The 19,537-nt window shown below is 45.0% G+C and overlaps 1 long non-coding RNA gene across 1 annotated transcript in view; it reads left to right on the forward strand.

The window, feature by feature from the left end:
• The window catches only part of LOC147101848 (uncharacterized), a 111,574-nt gene extending 92,940 nt beyond the window's left edge, over positions 1-18,634 (forward strand). The window contains exon 3 of the long non-coding RNA XR_015073381.1: positions 17,265-18,634. This is a non-coding gene — a long non-coding RNA (uncharacterized LOC147101848). The remainder of the gene's footprint in view (positions 1-17,264) is intronic.
• The last annotated feature ends 903 nt before the right edge of the window (positions 18,635-19,537 follow it).

The raw sequence follows: 19,537 nt of genomic DNA on the forward strand, positions 1-19,537 counted from the left end.
CGGTACTGCACTGGAGTGTCAGCCTGGATTATGTCCTCTAGTCTGTGGAGTGGGACTTGAACCCACAACCTTCTGACTCAGCTCAGAAGCGAGAGTGCTACCACAGCTAACGCTTGCCAGTCAGAGATTAAAACATCTAAATGCCAGTTGTGAATTGTTTCAAACATAATATTATTCCCCCCAGTTGCAGTTGACAATGTCCTTAAACAATGACAAGCTCTTACTGCCAATCTATCAGGAAATGCAACTTGCCACATGATGGGTGTGAATTTAATTGAGTCAATAACGGAATGATGACCTTTACTTCATGGAAAGCAGTCACAGCAGTGAAGTAGATCATATAATTATAGAATGATACAGCAAAGAAGGAGGTTATTCGGCCCGTCGTGCCTGTGCTAGCTCTTTGAAAGAGCTATCAAATTGGTCCCACCCTCCTGCTCTTTCAATGTTTTTTCCTTCAAGTATTTATCCAATCGATCTCACCTGAAAATACATCAGCTGGGTCCTTGGAGCAGTGAATTATTGAACTGTATGTTTTATTCCCAAAAGAGCTGAATAATTGGAAAATAGTCTCTTTGTTTCAGTTAATCCTTTTTTATTCGTTGCTGGGTTGTGGGTTTCGCTGGAAAGGCCAGCATTTCTTGCCCATTCCTAATTGCCCTTGAGAAGGTGGTGGTGAGCCGCCGCCTTGAACCGTTGCAGTCCGTGTGGTGAAGGTGCTCCCACAGTGCTGTTAGGTAGGGAGTTCCAGGATTTTGACTCAGCGATGATGAAGGAACGGCCGAGATACTTCCAAGTCAGGGTGGTGTGTGACTTGAAAAAAAAGAAAGAAAGATTTGCATTTATATAGCGATTTTCCCGACCACCGGACGTCTCAAAGAGCTTTACAGCCATTGAACTACTCTTTTGGTGTGTAGTCACTGTTCTAATGTAGGAAACGCGGCAGCCAATTTGCGCACAGCAAGCTCCCACAAACAGCAATGTGATAATGACCAGGTAATCTGTTTTTTGTTATGTTAATTGAGGGATAAATATTGGCCAGGACACCAGAGATATCGCATCTGCTCTTCTTCGAAATAGTGCCATGGGATCTTTTACGTCCACCTGAGAAAGCAGACAGGGCCTCAGTTTAACATCTCATCTAAAAGATGGCACCTCCAACAGTGCAACACTCCCTCAGCACTGCACTGGAGTGTCAGCCTAGCTTTATGTGCTCAAATCCCTGGAGTGGGACTTGAACCCACAACCTTCTGACTCAAAGGCAAGTGTGCTACCCACTGAGCCACAGCTGGCACAACTTGGAGGGGAAATTGGAGGTGATGGTGTTCCCATGTGCCTGCCGCCCTTGTCTTTCTAGATGGTAGAGGTCGTGGGTTTGGGAGGTGCTGACAAAGAAACCTTGGCGAGTTGCTGCAGTGCATTTTGTAGATGGTACACACTGCAGCCATGGTGTGCCAGTGATGGAGGGAGTGAATGTTTAAGGTGGTGGATGGGGTGCCAATCAAGCAGGCTGCATTGTCCTGGTTGATGTCGAGCTTCTTGAGTGTTGTTAGAGCTGCAGTCAGTCAAGTGGAGAGTATTCCTAATTTTACTAAGCTGAGAGGTGATTTAGCCAAAATGGATTGGAGACAGAAACTTGAAGGTAAATCAGTATCAGAGCAGTGGGAGGCATTCAAGGAGGAGATAGTGAGGGTTCAGAGCAAGTATGTTCCCTTAAAGAAAAAGGGTGGGACTAACAAATCTAGAGCTCCCTGGATGTCAAGGGGCATACAGGGTAGGATAAAGAAAAAAAGGGAAGCTTATGACAGATACCGAGGACTCAATGGCCCAGAAATTCGGGTTGGGGACTTCCCGCGGGTGTAAGCCCCCGACCTGCACTTACCTTGCGCGCCGGCAGTTGAGCTGTAGGGCCCTGTGGAATTCCACTCCGGGGCCTGGCCCAGCTGCTGGTGCGCTGTGCTTGCATGTCCCAGGGGCGTAGTTAGTGCGATGCGTCCCCTGGGATCACGTGAGCCATGGGCAACCAATCGGAGGAGGGAAAAGCCCATTCATAAGATTGACAGGAAGACCTGTCAAAATTTATAAATACTACGGGCCCCAAAATAGCAGTAAACCTTCAAATAATTTTTATTTTTTAATCACACTTTTTAACTAAACTATAAATTACATTAAATAACTATTTGAAACAATAATTTAAATTTTTGAAAAAAATAATTTTATATTCTAACGGGGCTAAAAATAAACTTACCTTCCTTTAAAGTATTTAAAAATAATAAACTTGTGGAAAAATGTTTTAATTTTAATTAATTGACCACTTACCTTGCAAAAAGCAGGCCTTACGCCTGCTTTTTAAATGTGTAAATCCTGCAGGCTTACTGTTGCGTTTGCAAAGATAATCCAGAGGCCGTATGCAGAGCTCAATTCATGTTGCTTTTAATGGCTGACCCAAACACACTCTTACAGGCAAAAGCAATCGAATACCTATATCCAATGTCAGACACAATCCAACAATAACAGCACTATCAAACTCCATGTGCTCAGGCCAAGGCAATCGAGTACCTATCACCAATGTCAGACATAACATTTCCTCCCCCCTCACAGAATTTCAAACATGAAATGTAGTGACAAAGTCCTGTAGGTGGCCAGGGCGAGAACGTGTACGAACAGGCCAAGGTGCGGACTGGTGAAGAGCAGGCCGTGGTGGGGACTGGTGAGGAGCAGGCTGAGGCACAATATCTGCTTGAGGGTTGGCTGGCTGAGCCACATGTGCATCCCGCCACTCTGGGGGTAAGGCTTGGGGATTAGATCCGTCTAATCCCGCATCAGGGGGTGCTGGCACCTTCCGAAGGCGGCTGGCATGCCAAGAGCCGTCAGTGAGGCAGAAAGTGGCTGGTCCAAGTTGGCGGCTGATTTGGAGAGGGGAGGACCAGAATGAGGCCATCTTATTGTTGCGGTGAGGCCTGCGGTCTCTGACCCAATCGGAGACTGAGATGTTGGGCGCCTTGGCCCTCTTCGACTGGTCGAAGCGGAGTTTCATCTTCTCCTTCTGTCTAGCGACTGTGGCTTGAGCCTGTGGAGCAGGGCTCTGAGCTAGCGAGGGGCGGAGCCTGCCAAAGGGCAGCATGAGCTCACGGCCTAGCATGAGGGATGCGGGTGAGACTCCTGTAGTGGAATGCTGGGAGGCTCTGTAGTGCAGCAGTGTGTGGAGGAGGGCCTTGTCAAACGCACACCCCTGGGATAGGTGTGCTCTGAGGCATTTTTCAGTGTCTGGTTAAAACGCTCCAACCCCCCATTTGACTCAGGGTGATAGTACGCTGTGCATATGTGATGGATGCCCTTGCTCTCAAGGTAAGAGGAGAGTTCCGAAGAGACCATTTGGGGCCCATTGTCTGTGGTGATGGCCTTTGGATGCGCCCAGCGGGAGAAGAGGGATTCAAGGATATCGATGATGACCCGAGAGGTGACGGAGCCCACGGCAGTGACCTCTGGCCATTTTGAGTGCAGGTCATAGGTCACCACTAGGAACCGTTGATGGTGGGGGACACTATGGATCTCCCCACAGACGTCCAGCTGCAGGTGCTCCCAGGGCTGAGAGGGCCAGGCAAGGGGTTGCAGGGGTGGAGGAGCTTGGTGGCCAGTCTTGCCACTTACAAGGCAGGCTGCACAGTCCTTGACCAGGGCCTAGATTTCTCTGTCGATACCCGGCCACCACACTAGGTCTCGGCATCGTTGTTTGAGCTTCGCTATGCCCAAGTGGCCCTCATGCGCCATGGATAAAACACGCGCACGAAGGGCACTTGGGACCACAGTGCAGAGTCCACGTGCAAGACAGGAGTCATTCCAGCAGGAGAGCTCCTCTTTAACTCTGGAGTAGGCAGACAGTTCCTCAGGCACCTTGCGAGGCCAGCCATCTCTGATGAAGGTGCACAGCTGGGAGAGGGCCGTATCCTGTTCAGAGGCATCTTTGAGCTCCTGGAGAGAGACTGTGGTTTGGAGGGGTGTGTGCAGCATCTGGACGATATCCTGTTCCACATGTTCAAACCCGACGAGTGGGGCTGGGGCAGAGGTAGTGCGGGAGAACAGATCTGCAACAACATTGTCACATCCTGGTGTGAACTGAAGACTGAAATTGTATTGGCGGAGGTGGTCAGACCAGCGGTGTAGACGCAGTGGTCTGTGGCCCATGCCGGATGTCGACAGCAGGGCAGTGAGAGCCTGGTGATCAGTTCGCAGGGTGAAGGCACGGCCATACGTGTACAGGTGCCACCGCTCACATGCCCAGACGCACGCCAGCGCCTCACGCTCGCCTACTGAGTACTTCTGTTCGGTGGGGCTAAGGGCTCGGGAGGCAAAGGCGATTGGTTTCTCCACTCCATTCTGTATCTGCGATAACACCGCCCCCACAGCTGCAGCGGACGCGTCACAGGTGACGAGGGTGGGGCTGGCGACGTCAAAGTGAGCCAACACTGGAGGCGACGTGAGCTGCGATTTAAGGAGGCAAACAGCTTCCGTACAGGCTTGTGACCACACCCAGGGCTCATCCTTTTGCAGGAGCTGGCGCAGTGGGGCTGTGGTGGCTGAGTACTGGGGCAAAAACTTCAGGTAGTACCCAGTCATGCCAAGGAAGGAGGCAACCTGTGCTGCAGAGCTGGGATCCGGGATGCTGTGAATGACATCCACGTTTGACTGGAGTAGGGATATACCATCAGCCAACAACCAAAACCCCACAAATTCGATCTCTGAAACAGCAAAGACACACTTTTCGCCATTCAGTGTGAGCTTGTGTTTTGCTAGAGCCGTGAAAGCTCTGTGAAGGCGTTCGTCGTGAGTGGAGGTCGAGGGCCCATGCACGGCGATGTTATCCAGGTAGATGGCCACCCCAGGAATGCCTGCGAGCACAGAGGACATCACCTTTTGGAAGCAGCTGGGTGCCGAGCTAAGTCCAAATGGCATCCTGGTGTACCGAAAGACACCAGCATGTGTCACAAAAGCAGTGAGGTCCCTGCTGCTGGGGTGGAGGGGAACCTGTAGATAGCCCTGTCGAAGGTCCAGTTTCGAGAACAGGATGGAGCCATAGAACTGCGCTGTGAGTTCCTCTGACATGGGCAGTGGATATTTGTCAGGGATTACGGCCTTATTCACTGCTCGAAGATTGACACAGACACGTAGACCACCTGACTTTTTCTTTGCGACCACCAGGTTGGAGACCCATGGGGAGGCATCAACTGGTTCGATGATGCCAGCTTCCAGTAGCTGCTTTAGTTCAGCTGTGACCCCGTCACGGAGAGCAAGCAGGATGCGGCACAGTGGCTGAATAACAGGGGTAACGGTGGAGTCAACCATGGGCTGTTGGGTGAAGGCAGTCAGGCAGCCCAGACCCTCGAAGAGTGCTGGCCATGTTTGGTGCCACGGTGGGGCGACGTGCAGAGTCGCAGACCCGCCGGTGTCCAAGAGAGAAAAACCCAGGTCAGTGAAAAGATCCAGTCCCATCAGGTTAGCTCCTTGGCGTGCCACATGAAAACAAAAATCTGGCAAAACTTTCGTTCCGTAGCGTACAGTGAGGTTGACTGAGCCCACTAGTCCAATTTTCGAATGACCATACCCGCAAAGGGCAGCGGAGGACGCAGAGAGTGGCAGGGAGCTGAAAAAACGTTTGAATGTGTCCAATTCAGCAGTGAGACGCTGGCGCCGGTATCCAACAACAGAGGGATGCACACATCATTCAGGTTAATTGTGCATGACTTGAAAGCCACTACTGGCTCAGAGCTCACGTTGTGAATTATAGTGCTTGAGGACTGAGAGTATTCATTTGTAGCAACCGGGGCAGAGCGGCAGACATTGGCAAAGTGATTTTGTTTTCCACAATTGCGACAGGTTTGGCTGCGCGCGGGGCAATTCTGCACTCTGGTAGCATGTGAACGAGATCCACAGTTTCCACACTGTTGCTGCGGTAGCACACGTTGCTGCCGTCGCGCGAGCATTACAGTGTCAGGGCTGTATAGGCTGAGGGCGCCATCACTGGGTGTGTGTGCTAGTTTTGCTGCACATTCGGCTGCAGACTCCACTTGAAAGGCAATGTTAACCGCCTGTGACAACGACAGATTGTTGGACTCGAGTAACAGTCTTTCACGCACTCTCACGTTGTTGGTGTGCTCTATTAGTTGATCACGCACCATCTCATCTTGTAGTGCACCGAACTTGCACGAGCTAGCTAACCCCCTCAAATTCGCCACGTATTGATGCACAGACTCGCCGGGAAGTTGGTGACGCTGTCTAAAAATGACTCGCCGCAAGAGGGCACTTTGTGGGGCAGAGAAGTGTCTGCTTAACAGAGCCACAGCCACATCATATGTTTGAATTGAGTCTGCTGTGCCTTATGTCCCAAGAACACGCTGGCTCTCCGCTCCCAAGCAATGGGATAACAGTGCCTTTTTCCGTGCTGTACTCACATTTTCTAGTCCGAGAGCAGTGTGGTAGGTTTCAAAGGACTGTAACCAGCGAACCCATGGGATTGGGGGCTCACCGGGTAGTGCGAGGAATGGAGGAGGTGGTGGAAGAGAGATTTCAGCCATCCTCGTCGCCAAATGTTACGTTTGCAAAGATAATCCAGAGGCCGTATGCAGAGCTCAATTCATGTTGCTTTTAACGGCTGATCCAAACACAGTCTTACAGGCAAAAGCAATCGAATACCTATATCCAATGTCAGACACAATACAACAATAACAGCACTATCAAACTCCATGTGCTCAGGCCAAGGCAATCGAGTACCTATCACCAATGTCAGACATAACACTTACCCTCCCGGGAAAACCAGCAAAAAAAACCTAAGTTCAAAGCGCACACGCAGCCTCCCCTGCGCGCGCATTCGACCTATGAACCCCTTCGTTCAGAGGATCGAAGTGCCGGTTTCCCGCGCATGCGCAGTGCATGCAGAAAATCGGCACTTCCATTCAGCCTACGGGTGAGTATCCTGTGCGTACTCACCCGTGGAGACCCGAATTTCTGGGCCAAAACTGCAGAAAGCCCAGAGGAGTATAGAAAGTGCAGGGGGGAAATCAAAAAGGAAATTAGGAAAGCAAAGAGAGGGCATAAAAAATATTGGCAAGTAAAATCAAGGAAAACCCAAAGATTTTTATAAATACATTAAGAGCAAGAGGATAACTAAAGTAAGAGTAGGTACTATTAGGGATCATAAAGGTTACCAATGTGGGTAACCAAAGTGTGAAAGCGGAAGACATGGGTATGGTTCTTAATGAATAATTTGTGTTTGTTTTCACAAAAGAGAGGGTATATGCAGACAATGCAATCAGGGAGGAGGAGTGTGAAACATTAGATGAAATACATAGCGAAAGAGGAAGTATTAAGGGGTTTAGCATCTTTGAAAGTGGATAAATCCCCAGGTCCAGATGAAATGTATCCCAGACTGTTAAGAGAAGTAAGAGAGGAAATAGCAGAGGCTCTGACCATCATTTTCCAATTCTTTCTGACTACAGGTGTGGTTCCAGAGGACTGGAGGACTGCTAACATGGTACCATTGTTTAAAAAGGGAGAAACGGACAGACCGAGTACTTACAGCCTAACCTCAGTGGTGGGAAAATTATTGGAAGAAATTCTGAGGGACAGAATAAATCTTCATTTAGAAAGTCACAGATTAATCAGGGACAGTCAGCATGGATTTAAGGGAAGTTCATATCTGACTAACTTGATTGAATTTTTTGAGGAGGTAACAAGGAGGGTCGATGAGGGTAGTGCATTTGATGTAGTCTATATGGATTTTAGCAAGGCTTTTGATAAGGCCCCACATGGCAGACTGGTCACGATAATAAGGCAAAGTGGCAAGTTGGATCCAAAATTGGCTCAGAGGCAGGAAACAAAGTGTAATGGTCAAAGGGTGTTTTTGTGACTGGAAGGCTGTTTCCAGTGGGGTTCCGCAGGGCTCAGTACTGGGTCCTTTGCTTTTAGTGGTATATATCAATGATTTGGACTTGATTGTAGGAAGTATGATTAAGAAGTTTGCAGATGATACAAAAATTGGCTGTGTGGTTGATAATGAAGAAGAAAGCTGCAGACTGCAGGAAGATATCAACGGACTGGTCAGGTGGGCAGAACAGTGGCAAATGGAATTCAATCTGGAGAAGTGTGAGGTAATGCATTTGGGGAGGGCTAACAAGGCAAAGGAATACATTATAAATGGTAGGACTGAGAAGTGCAGAAGATCAGAGGGACCTTGGAGTGCATGTCCACAGATCCCTGAAGGTAGCAGGACAGGTAGATAAGGTGTTTAAGAAGGCATACAGGATACTTGCCTTTATTAGCTGAGGTATAGAATATAAGTGCAGAGAGGTTATGATTGAACTGTATAAAACACTAGTTAGGCCGCAGCTAGAATATTGCGTGCAGTTCTGGTCACCACATTACAGGAAGGATGTGATTGCTCTAGAGGGGGTGCAGAGGAGATTTACGAGGATGTTGCCTGGGCTGGGGAATTTTAGCTATGAGAAACGATTGGATAGGCTGTGGTTGTTTTCTTTGGAACAAAGGCGGCTGAGGGGAGACCTAATCGAGGTGTATAAAATTATGAGGGGCCTAGATAGAGTGGATAGGAAAGACTTATTTCCCTTAGCAGAAGGGTCAATAACCAGGGGGCATAGATTTAAAGTAATTGGTCGGAGATTTAGAGGGGATTTGAGGAGAATGTTTTTCACCCAGTGGATGGTGGGGGGGGTCTGGAACTCCCTGCCTGAAAGGGTGGTAGAGGCAGAAACCCTCATCACATCTAAAAAGTACTTGGCTATGCACTTGACATACCGTAACCTACAGGGCTACGGACCAAGTGCTGGAAAATAGGATTAGGGTGGATAGCTCTTTGTCGGCCGGCATGGACAAGATGGGCTGAATGGCCTCCTTCTGTGCTGTAAATTTCTATGATTCTATGATTCTATTCCATCACACATTTGACTTGTGCCATGTAGATGGTAGAAAGGTTTTGGGGAGTCAGGAGGTGAGACACTCGCCGCAGAATACCCAGCATCTGACCTGCTCTTGTAGCTACAGTATTTATGTGGCTGGTCCAGTTAAGTTTCGTGTCAATGGTGACCCCCAGGATGTTGATGTTGGGAGATTCGATGATGGTAATGCCATTGAATGTCAAGGGGCAGTGGTTAGACTCTCGCTTGTTGGAGATAGTCATTGCCTGGCACTTGTGTGGCACGAATGTTACCTGCCACTTAACAGCCCAAACCTGAATGTTGTCCAGGTCACTCTGCATGAGGCCATGGACTGCTTCATTATCTGAGGAGTTGCGAATAGAACTGAACACTGTTAATTATCAGCAAACATCCCCACTTCTGACCTTATGATGGAGGGAAGGTCATTGATGAAGCAGCTGAAGATGGTTGGACAGTTCTGGACTCTCCTAGAATTTCTCTCTATCTACCAAATGGGGTCCAGCCAGACCTTTATACAACTATAATGTCTTGTAATGCTCTTTGCACTTGAATGATACAGTGATCATGACTCTAACCCTTGAGACATGAGTTCATAATCTCACTGACGTAAGAAAACTACTAGGCACTTGGTCTAAGCGTTAAACAAAGCTTTAATCAACTGCTTTACAACATGGAGGTCTAGTTGTGTCCTTCACTAGTTCCTGTTAAAAATGTCCTGTGCAAGCTGGGCCCATGCCCGAGTATTTATACTCTCCCTGGACAGTGCCACCCGCAGGCCGCTCAGTTGATTCATGTCACTCACCATGGCAAATTCTGAACTTCATCCGTTAACTTGTATGCTAGCACCAGGAAAAACTCAACTGATTCACTAATATTTTTCATGGAAGGGGTCCTAACACTCCTATCTGACTGCCCTCCACGTGACTCTAAAGAAAAAAACACTTGCATTTATATAGCGCCTTTTACGACCACCGGACATCTCAAAGCGCTTTACAGTCAATGAAGTACTTTTGAAGTGGAGTCACTGTTGTAATGTGGGAAATGCGGCAGCCAATTTGCGCACAGCAAGGTCCCACAAACTGCAACGTGATAATGACCAGATAATCTGTTTTTGTTATGTTGGTTGAGGGATAAATATTGGCCAGGACACCGGGGAGAACTCCCCTGCTCTTCTTCAAAATAGTGCTAGGGGATCTTTTACGTCCACCTGAGAGGGCAGACAGGGCCTCGGTTTAACGTCTCATCTGAAAGACTAGTCCACAATACATGGTTGATCCTTAAACTCCTCTGAAGTGGCCTAACACGCCATTCAATTGTACAAACAATTGCTACAAGAAGGGCAACTAGGGATGGGCAAAAAATGTAGCCTTGCGAGTGTAACAAATGTTTAAAAATGTGTTATGTCACGTCAACTAACACAGAAAGCAGAGATATGCACAGCAACATCTCACACAGGAAAGAGTTGAATAACTAGTTAATCTTATTTGAACTGGTAGTAGTTAAAGAGGGGATGTTGTCCAGGATGAAATAAAGGTACAAGACTATTGATTATGGTACAATAATCCTTAAGGAATCACCTTGAGTTTTATAGAATTTAAAACAGATTATTTTTTATTTATGAGATCAGTTATCTGCTTTCCAACACTCCACGCTTACATAATTTCAATGCAATCTGATAAATATTGCACCTGACATTAATTGCAGCAACTTTCATGATTATTCGTGTGAAAAATGCTATAAAATAACCATTTTTTGTATGGGTTTTATAAGATTATTGTGAAATAAGGACGTAATGATGATTAATAACCATAGTATTATAGATTAAAATGAATCAAATGCAATGAGTTTTGCATTTGGTTAAGTAAAATTGTATTTTTGTTGAATAGATTAGCCCAGTAATTCGGGTCCCAACGCGTGAGTACGCACGGGGTACTCACGCGTGGACCCGATGGAAGTGCCGGTTTCTTGCATGCACAGCGCATGCGCGGGAAAACGGCACTTCCGGTCCCCTGAAAGCAGGGGTTAAGAGGTGAAACGCGTGCGACGTATGAGGCAGCGCGTGAGCGTTGAACTTCCTTTTTTTTGACAGGTTTGTCCGTGCGTGAAGGCCTCCACTTTTTACACATTAAAAAAGCAGACGTAAGGACTTCATTTTAAAAGGTAAGTGGTCAATTAATTAAAATTAGAACATTTTTTCCACAGGTTTATTATTTTTAAATACTTTACAGTAAGGTAAGTGTATTTTTAGCTCCGATTTTTTATAAAATTATTTTTTTCAAAAATTTAAATTATTGTTTAAAATGGTTATTTAATGTTATTTATAGTTGATTTAAATAGTGTGATGTTTTTTAAAAATTTATTTTAAGGTTATGTACTGTTTTGGGCGCCCGGAGTTTTCATGAGTTTGACAAGTCTTATGTCAAACTCATGAATGGACTTTTCCTGTTGAATCCGTGTGTTAAAGGAGACACGGAATGCAGGAGTTGAGTTAACAAGTGTTTACTGAACAAAGTCTGGAGATGAACTAACTATACAAGACGCTATACAGGCTTATATATCCGAGTGGTCACTACCGGTACTACAGTACACAGGGGCTTCAAAGAAACATAGTTCCTCTTAAAGGTACATACACTACAATTCCTCCCCTTTTAGATAAATAGTACATAACATTTTAAGTAATCATTAATTAACATGTTTACAAGAACAATAATCTACACATTTGCTGAAGTTAATCAATTACAAATTCAGTCTCTCTGGAGGCTTCCTGACTCGGTCCGGATAACGCCTCGGTGGTGCAGTAGGTTTCGGTGGTGTAGTAGGTTCTTTTGGCAAGGTCGATTCGGCTTGAATGCCAGTGCCGGGTTCATCTGGTTCCAGTATCACCGGATCAGAGGTAGATATTATGGGTATCTCTGCTTCATCATTAGGCGTATAGAGTTGTGGTGTAGGTTGTCCCTTTTCGGATGACTGTATGATCTGGTCAGCATGGCGCCTTATTATGCTTTCTCCAATGTCCACGGTATACATCAGCGGTTCTAGTCATGTGCAAATAGTTCCAGGCTGCTATTTCTTGGTACAGTAGTCCCGGGCCAAAACTTGTTGACCTATCTGGAAGGTTCTAGTTGGCCTTTCATTCATGCCTTGAAATTGTCGGTTCTCTACGTGCCTTCTGATGTTTGGCTTGATCAAATCCAGCCGGCATCTTAGTCTTCTATTGAAAAACATCATGGCGGGGGTTTGGTTTGTAACCACATGTGTTGCATTCCTGTACGCAAGCAAGAAGTTATCTACCTTATGTCGTAGATTTATGTCTTCATTACCCATGGCCTTTATGGCCTTCTTGAAGGCCTGGACAAACCTTTCAGCTAATCCATTGGTGGCGGGATGTGTAGAAGTGCATTAGCGTAGAAATATATATTCACATATATTCTCTTATATTAAAATGGAGTCTGCAACTTTCAGAAGGTCAAAATGGCTTCACACGGAAACAGGCAGGTCCATATTAGGAAGCGGTGGAAGGAAAATGATATGACTGTCTTCAGCTTGCAGGCTAGGCAGTTCCACAAACAAGATAAGCATGGTAGAACAAAAGCATGATTACCGAAGGACATTTACTGTAAACATTGTATGAATGTCCAGAACCAAAATGAGAGACAAACTGTCTCCATTGTATAAGATTAGTTAACCTTATCCAAAGGTATTCCTGCATCATGACTATTGATTATCTGTTGGCTAACCATATCTTAAGACACTGAGGCTCCGCTGACCCTCTAGTCATCTTCTTGTTGACCTTAAACATTCCTTACTCATTCCTTTCTTAGATGTTTACTTTGTTATTAATTATGTCTCACTACCATGCCATGTGATAGAAGGTTTTGATCTTTGTGTATAAAAAGAGGTGTTATTGTCCATGTATTCGGAGAAGTCACGATAGCCTTTGCCTACGTGAAGCTCCCCTTGCTAGCAAGTAGATTAAATAAAGTCTGCCTTTGACGATCACTTTGTTTCACAGAGTCTTATTGAACAGTCGAAACTTCGACAGTTTCTTGGAGGTTCCACCGAGATCGCTTGCTGCCTTTCGGTAAGTCACGGACGAGGACACCATGCTCTGCTAACGACAAATCCTGAATGGCCATAAGTGAGGTTTTCTCACAGAAAAAGAAAAGGATTTCTCTTTAGATACATAGTTGGTGTAGTCTGTCACTTCCGACGGGAGCACTGCGATCTGTTAAGACTCATGTGTGTTTCGAACTTGAGTTAACTTGTGTAACCTTTTGCTTCTTTTATCTTGACATTAAAAGGAGGAGGATACTGCCGGTTCAGGTTTCAAAACTGTCGGACAAAGGGAGACAGCAGAAAGGTCGCGACCAGGTTGAGTTCCGGAATATATGTGAGTGTACTGTGAAGGGATTAGCCTGAAGGATAGACACAGAAAGAAAGAAATAAGGGTACCAGAGGGCCTGTGAAGAGACTAGCTCGAAGGATAGGCAGAGAGTGCACAGTGACGTAATCTGTGAAGGGACTACCTAGTAATCCCGAAGGACAGAAAGGCAGTTAGAGTAAGGATAAGTATAGAATAAGGATTCAGAAATAAAACACAACTGTTTTGTAAAATAACGCTTATATGCATATGTAAAATTTGTAAAGATTTAAAGGAAAACTGTTAGTGACTGAGTTGATCGACTAGGACAAGGAAGTGCCTGTCTCAAACGCGCAGCCTTAGACCGGTTGTTAAGAGGGGAAATCCCCCACGCGAAGGTCAGGACCCTGAAGTGGGCGGAGAGGCATAAAGGCACTTAGGATCGTGATACTCAGTCATTAGTTGTTAAAAGCTTGTAAAATAAAGCCTCGATCTGTAGAGCGTACCACGCAGATCGAGAAAACTGTCGGATTGTAATTTAGCTTTTGTAGAAAGCCTGCATAACTGTACTTATGTTATTTTATGTCTGAGTTCTTTTGTGTACCTGTTTGGACCTTCAAGTTGTTCCTTAGTATTTTCTTGATTGTTATTATTGTATGTTATTGTTCATCGCTGTCAGCACTTTGGTCAGCCTGTAGGGGTCGTAAGAGGGTTGAGGGTAAAACTTGCGACCCAGAACAAGTGCAGCTAGTGGAAATTGAAAACTAACTAGGATGGGAGCTGCACAAAAGAAAGGTCCCCGAAAGGGGAACCCCAGCTTTCCATATTTTTCAAAATTGTGGCCGATCATCCACAAATGATTTACCTAAATGGTCTAATTGGACCAAGAATGACAAATACCCATTCCCTATAGACGGAACCTTTAATTTAGACAGAATAACATGTCTAGAGAATTGCCTCGTAACTAGAGACCCGCAGAGAAAAAGAGAAAAAAAGGAAGTTAATTGGTCAGCCTTCTCAGATTGGAAAAAGGAAGCAGAGAGGCAACGCGAACAAAGTATAGAAGTTAGTAAACATAATAAAAAGAGGGATGAGATTAATCAGGAACAGAATAAACAACAAAAAGTTAAACAAATCAGGGTTGGCAAGGTCCACAAAATTTATCCGGAAACAGAAATACCCAAGCCCAGGTTCACACTCGCCCACAGACTAATTGGACAACTAGCAATCCCTGGGGAAAACAAAGTGGCCCAAACGAAGAGTTTGGACAAAATCCAAATTGTTCAGCATGACGTTACTTAGAGCCCACCCCAGACATTGCCCAGGAACAACAGGCTGTGGTACAATTGCCTGCAGTATCATTAAATTCTAAAGAAGAGCCATTTATAAATTTAAATATGAATGGAACACAAGTCCCATTTTTTGGTAGACACTGGAGCAACTAATTCGGTCTTGACTAAACAATATGCAGTAGGAGCACCTTGTATCAATCAGAGTGTCAAGTGTGTAGGACTTTCAGGAACAACCCAGACTATGGTATGGCCCACTCCATTGGATGTACAGATGAAAGACTTTCATGAACAGCATGCATTCTTATTATCTGAAGACGTTCCCATCAACTTATTAGGAAGAGATTTGTTGTGTAAAATGAAAGCAGTGATATCATGTATGGAAAAAGGACTGAAGGTATATGTTCCAACTGACAGATGTGGGATGTACCCATTGCAGGTCCACAATTCTCCTATTTTGTATTGTTGAACTAATCATGATGACAACCTCAGTAAACAATTACTGATGGCTGTGGGAGCATTGCAGTATGCCACAAGATCAGTATCAGAATACCAGAAGCAGTTTAATTTGGGACATTGGCATGATAAATTGCACTGTATAGCCTATTATGACAAAACGGGAGAAGATCTAGAAGTGGCAATTAATTACAAGCCCTTTCTGCATCAGAAATATTCACTTAAAATCCGAAGAATTTTAATTGGGCAAGAAGGAATAGCGTCACCAATCTTGTTGACCCAAACAGCATGGGAATTATTCAGGGTAAAAGACTCTAAGCCACACTGTACACTAGCAGTGGCGCATGAATTCAAACCTTCTGATCTAGGACAGATGGTCCTACGCCTATCAAAAGCTGCAGTTCAACAGGAGTGGAGAATAAGTCAGGGTTGGTTCAAGACCTAAGAGCAGTTAACGAGTCTGTTCTCCCTGCCTACCCGGTGGTCCCAAACCCAGCCACCATCCTGGCCAGTATACCTCCTAATGCAAGGTATTATACGGTCATTGATCTCTGCTCAGCCTTCTTCAGCATTCCTATTCACCAAGATTCCCAGTTCCTGTTTGCCTTCACGTTCAAAGGAACCCAATACACATGGACCAGGCTGCCACAAGGCTATACAGAAAGCTAAACTCTCTTTCCGCAGTGCCTCAAACATGATTTACAGAACATTGTCTTAACCGATGGGTTAACCCTCATACAGTAAGTAGACGACCTGCTAATTGCATCACCTACCCAAGAGGCATTGTGAATCAGTGACTCAGCTTATCACTAAGCCTCGTATAGACATTGTAGAAACTCCTCTGGACAATAGCGATTTTATATTTTATGTGGATGGATCAGCCCTCAGAGACGAAAAGGGCTCGCAAAAAAAGTGAATATGCCATTTCCAATGATCATTCAATTATCCAAGTATGCTGACTACCATCTTTCTTTTCAGCACAACAAGCAGAACTGTTTGCCGTTACAAGAGCATGTATTTTAGCTACAGGAAAATCAGTGAATATTTATATTGACTCTTGGTATGCATTTGGAGTCACTCATAATTATGGTCAAATTTGGAAACTTAGAGGATTCCTGACTTCATCAGGATCTACAGTTAAAAATGCTGAACAAATTGATAACCTTTTAAAGGCTCTCCAGTGTCCTAAAAAAAAAAAAATTGCTGTTATTAAATGCAAAGCACATACAAGCAATCAAGACCAGGCTTCTTTGGGCAATGATAGGGTGGATCGAGCAGCTAAGGCTGCTGCTCTTTCTGATACAGGGTCACAAGTGTCTGCATATGTTCTTAGAAATCAAGATCCAGACAATCCTCCACCCACAATTGATGACGTTTTGGCCTATCAATTACAGGCCAGTCCGGACGAAGTGTTAGCTTGGGTGAATGATTCTTGTTTTAAAACACCCGAAGGGGTATGGGTTCACCAGGATGGCCGTATGGTGGCTCCTAAATCTTTAAGTCCATGGATTGCCCGATGCGTTAACATGTTCACGCATGCGGGCAAAGGGGGGATGGCAGACTATATTAATCAAACATGGTATGCACCAGGAATTATGACAATTACAAAACAAATTAGTGAACAACGCATTACCTGCCAAACAATGAACCCAGGTAAAACGGAAAAGGTACAGGCTGCCTCCCACCCAAATCCAACAAGACCCTTTGCACATTTACAGATGGATTTTATTGAATTACTGGTATGTTTAGGATTTAAGTATGTATTAGTTATTGTAGATGTGTTTTCACGATGGATTGAAGCCTTTCCATGTAAAAAAAAATGATGCAGTTACTGTTGCAAAATGTTTGTTAAAAGAAATTGTACCACGATTTGGTATACCTGCACAACTTTCAAGTGACAATGGACTTCTACTGCAGCTATCATCCACAGTCAGCGGGACTGGTAGAAAAATATAATGGTATGCTGAAGAATAAACTTTCTAAACTTTGCAATGAAACTAGACTTAAATGGGTCGAACTATTACCCCTAGCATTGATGATAATGCGAGCAGCAACTAACAGGACAACCGGACTATCGCCACAAGAGATTGTTATGGGACGACCCCTAAGACTGCCATTTTCAGCGCCACTTACGGTTAAGCAAATGGACATCCATAAAATGGATGAGAACATGTTAAACTATTGTATTGCATTAACTAGATGTATTTCCAGCTTTCACCAGCAGGTAAAAGAGGCGCAAACGGAACCAGCGGAAGGAAGGTGCCATAACTTGGAACCAGGAGATAACGTATACGTAAAGGTCTTCAAAAGAAAGAACGGACTACAGCCACGCTTTGAAGGGCCATACCAAGTACTCCTGACAACGAACACAGCTGTTAAAAACAAGGAAAGACTGACCTGGATACATGCATCCCAATGCAAGAAAGCACCAGACGGGGGCATTTAAAAAAAAAAAGACTTGAGACGATGAAATTATTGTTCACGCTGTATGTGCTCATTGAGATGGTATACGTAAACTGTCAGAGATATATTGAAGAACCCCGAAAGAAACGAGAATTACATGTTAACACTTTTCTGTATATGGCTTACGAGCATGCTAAGGATAGTGGTAGATCTAGTTGCTGGGTCTGTGCCTATATACCCATTCACACCACAGGAGGAATCCCACTAAGATCTATTCCCTTTAATATTTCCGAAACAGCAGAATGGATCATAAGGCGAAGTAGTTCAGGCAACCCAGACAGAACCATGGATATGATTCAGTGGAGATCAGCAGGTTATAATCTGACCACCTTCCAGGGATGGTATCAACCCAATTATAACCATACAGGTATTATCCCGGGGATGGTCAAAACGGAAATGAAGTCGATATCCTTGGGCCAAAATCTAAATTTGGCACGGGGACCGACAAGAGAGACTGAAAGAATTAGTGTGAGCTATATTGTCCTAGGAAGGACAAAATGGGGGAATGTAGAAGTGCATTAGCGTAGAAATATATATTCACATATATTCTCTTATATTAAAATGGAGTCTGCAACTTTCAGAAGGTCAAAATGGCTTCACACGGAAACAGGCAGGTCCATATTAGGAAGCGGTGGAAGGAAAATGATATGACTGTCTTCAGCTTGCAGGCTAGGCAGTTCCACAAACAAGATAAGCATGGTAGAACAAAAGCATGATTACCGAAGGACATTTACTGTAAACATTGTATGAATGTCCAGAACCAAAATGAGAGACAAACTGTCTCCATTGTATAAGATTAGTTAACCTTATCCAAAGGTATTCCTGCATCATGACTATTGATTATCTGTTGGCTAACCATATCTTAAGACACTGAGGCTCCGCTGACCCTCTAGTCATCTTCTTGTTGACCTTAAACATTCCTTACTCATTCCTTTCTTAGATGTTTACTTTGTTATTAATTATGTCTCACTACCATGCCATGTGATAGAAGGTTTTGATCTTTGTGTATAAAAAGAGGTGTTATTGTCCATGTATTCGGAGAAGTCACGATAGCCTTTGCCTACGTGAAGCTCCCCTTGCTAGCAAGTAGATTAAATAAAGTCTGCCTTTGACGATCACTTTGTTTCACAGAGTCTTATTGAACAGTCGAAACTTCGACAGATGGTATGGGGCGGATGTGTAGTGCTTAACTCCATTGTTTTTTAAGAACTTCCTGAATTCTTCGGATACAAATTGCGGTCCATTATCAGAACAGATCTGTTCAGGCAGCCCATTCCTGGCAAATATGGTCCTTAATACTGTGATGGTTTTTCCCGTGGTGGTGGAGGACATCTTTATTACCTCCGGCCACTTGGAGTGTGCATCAACCGCGATTAAGAACATTGCGTCCATAAATGGACCAGCAAAGTCGATATGTATCCTTTGCCATGGAGATGAGGACCACTCCCATGGATGTAGAGGGGCTTGTGGTGGGGCGTTTTGGACCTTCTGGCATCCTAGACAGCTCTTGGTCATTTCTTCGATGTCTCCATCGATACCTGGCCACCACACAAACACTCTGGCTAAGTTCTTCATTTTCACTCCACCCAGATGCCCCTCGTGAAGTTCCTTTAGCACTTTATCCTGGAGTTTGGGTGGAATCACGACTCTGGATCCACACCTCAAGGTTCCTCGGCACACTGACAGCTGTTCTTTTCTTTGCGAGAATGCTGGCAACAGTGGTTCGCCATGTGCTGGCCATCCCTTCACCGTTAAATTGTAGACTCGTGAGAGAGTCGGGTCATTTCTCGTTTCCTTTTCAAAGATAGAATTTGTCACTGGTAAACATTCCACTATGGTGGAGTAGAACATCTCCACTGGGTCCACTGTAGGTGCCTCTTCTACCGTTGGCAACGGTAGGCATGATAAACCATCAGCATTCCCATGCTGTTTTGTTCCTTTGTATTCTATGTCATATTGGTGTGCACCGAGGAAAAGGGACCACCTCTGTAGCCTTTGCACTGTCATAATGGGAACGCCCT

Source organism: Somniosus microcephalus, chromosome 23 (genome assembly GCF_052327205.1).
Source record: "Somniosus microcephalus isolate GS21.2 chromosome 23, FLI_Smic_1.0, whole genome shotgun sequence".
In the NCBI taxonomy this organism is placed as follows: Eukaryota; Metazoa; Chordata; class Chondrichthyes; order Squaliformes; family Somniosidae; genus Somniosus; species Somniosus microcephalus.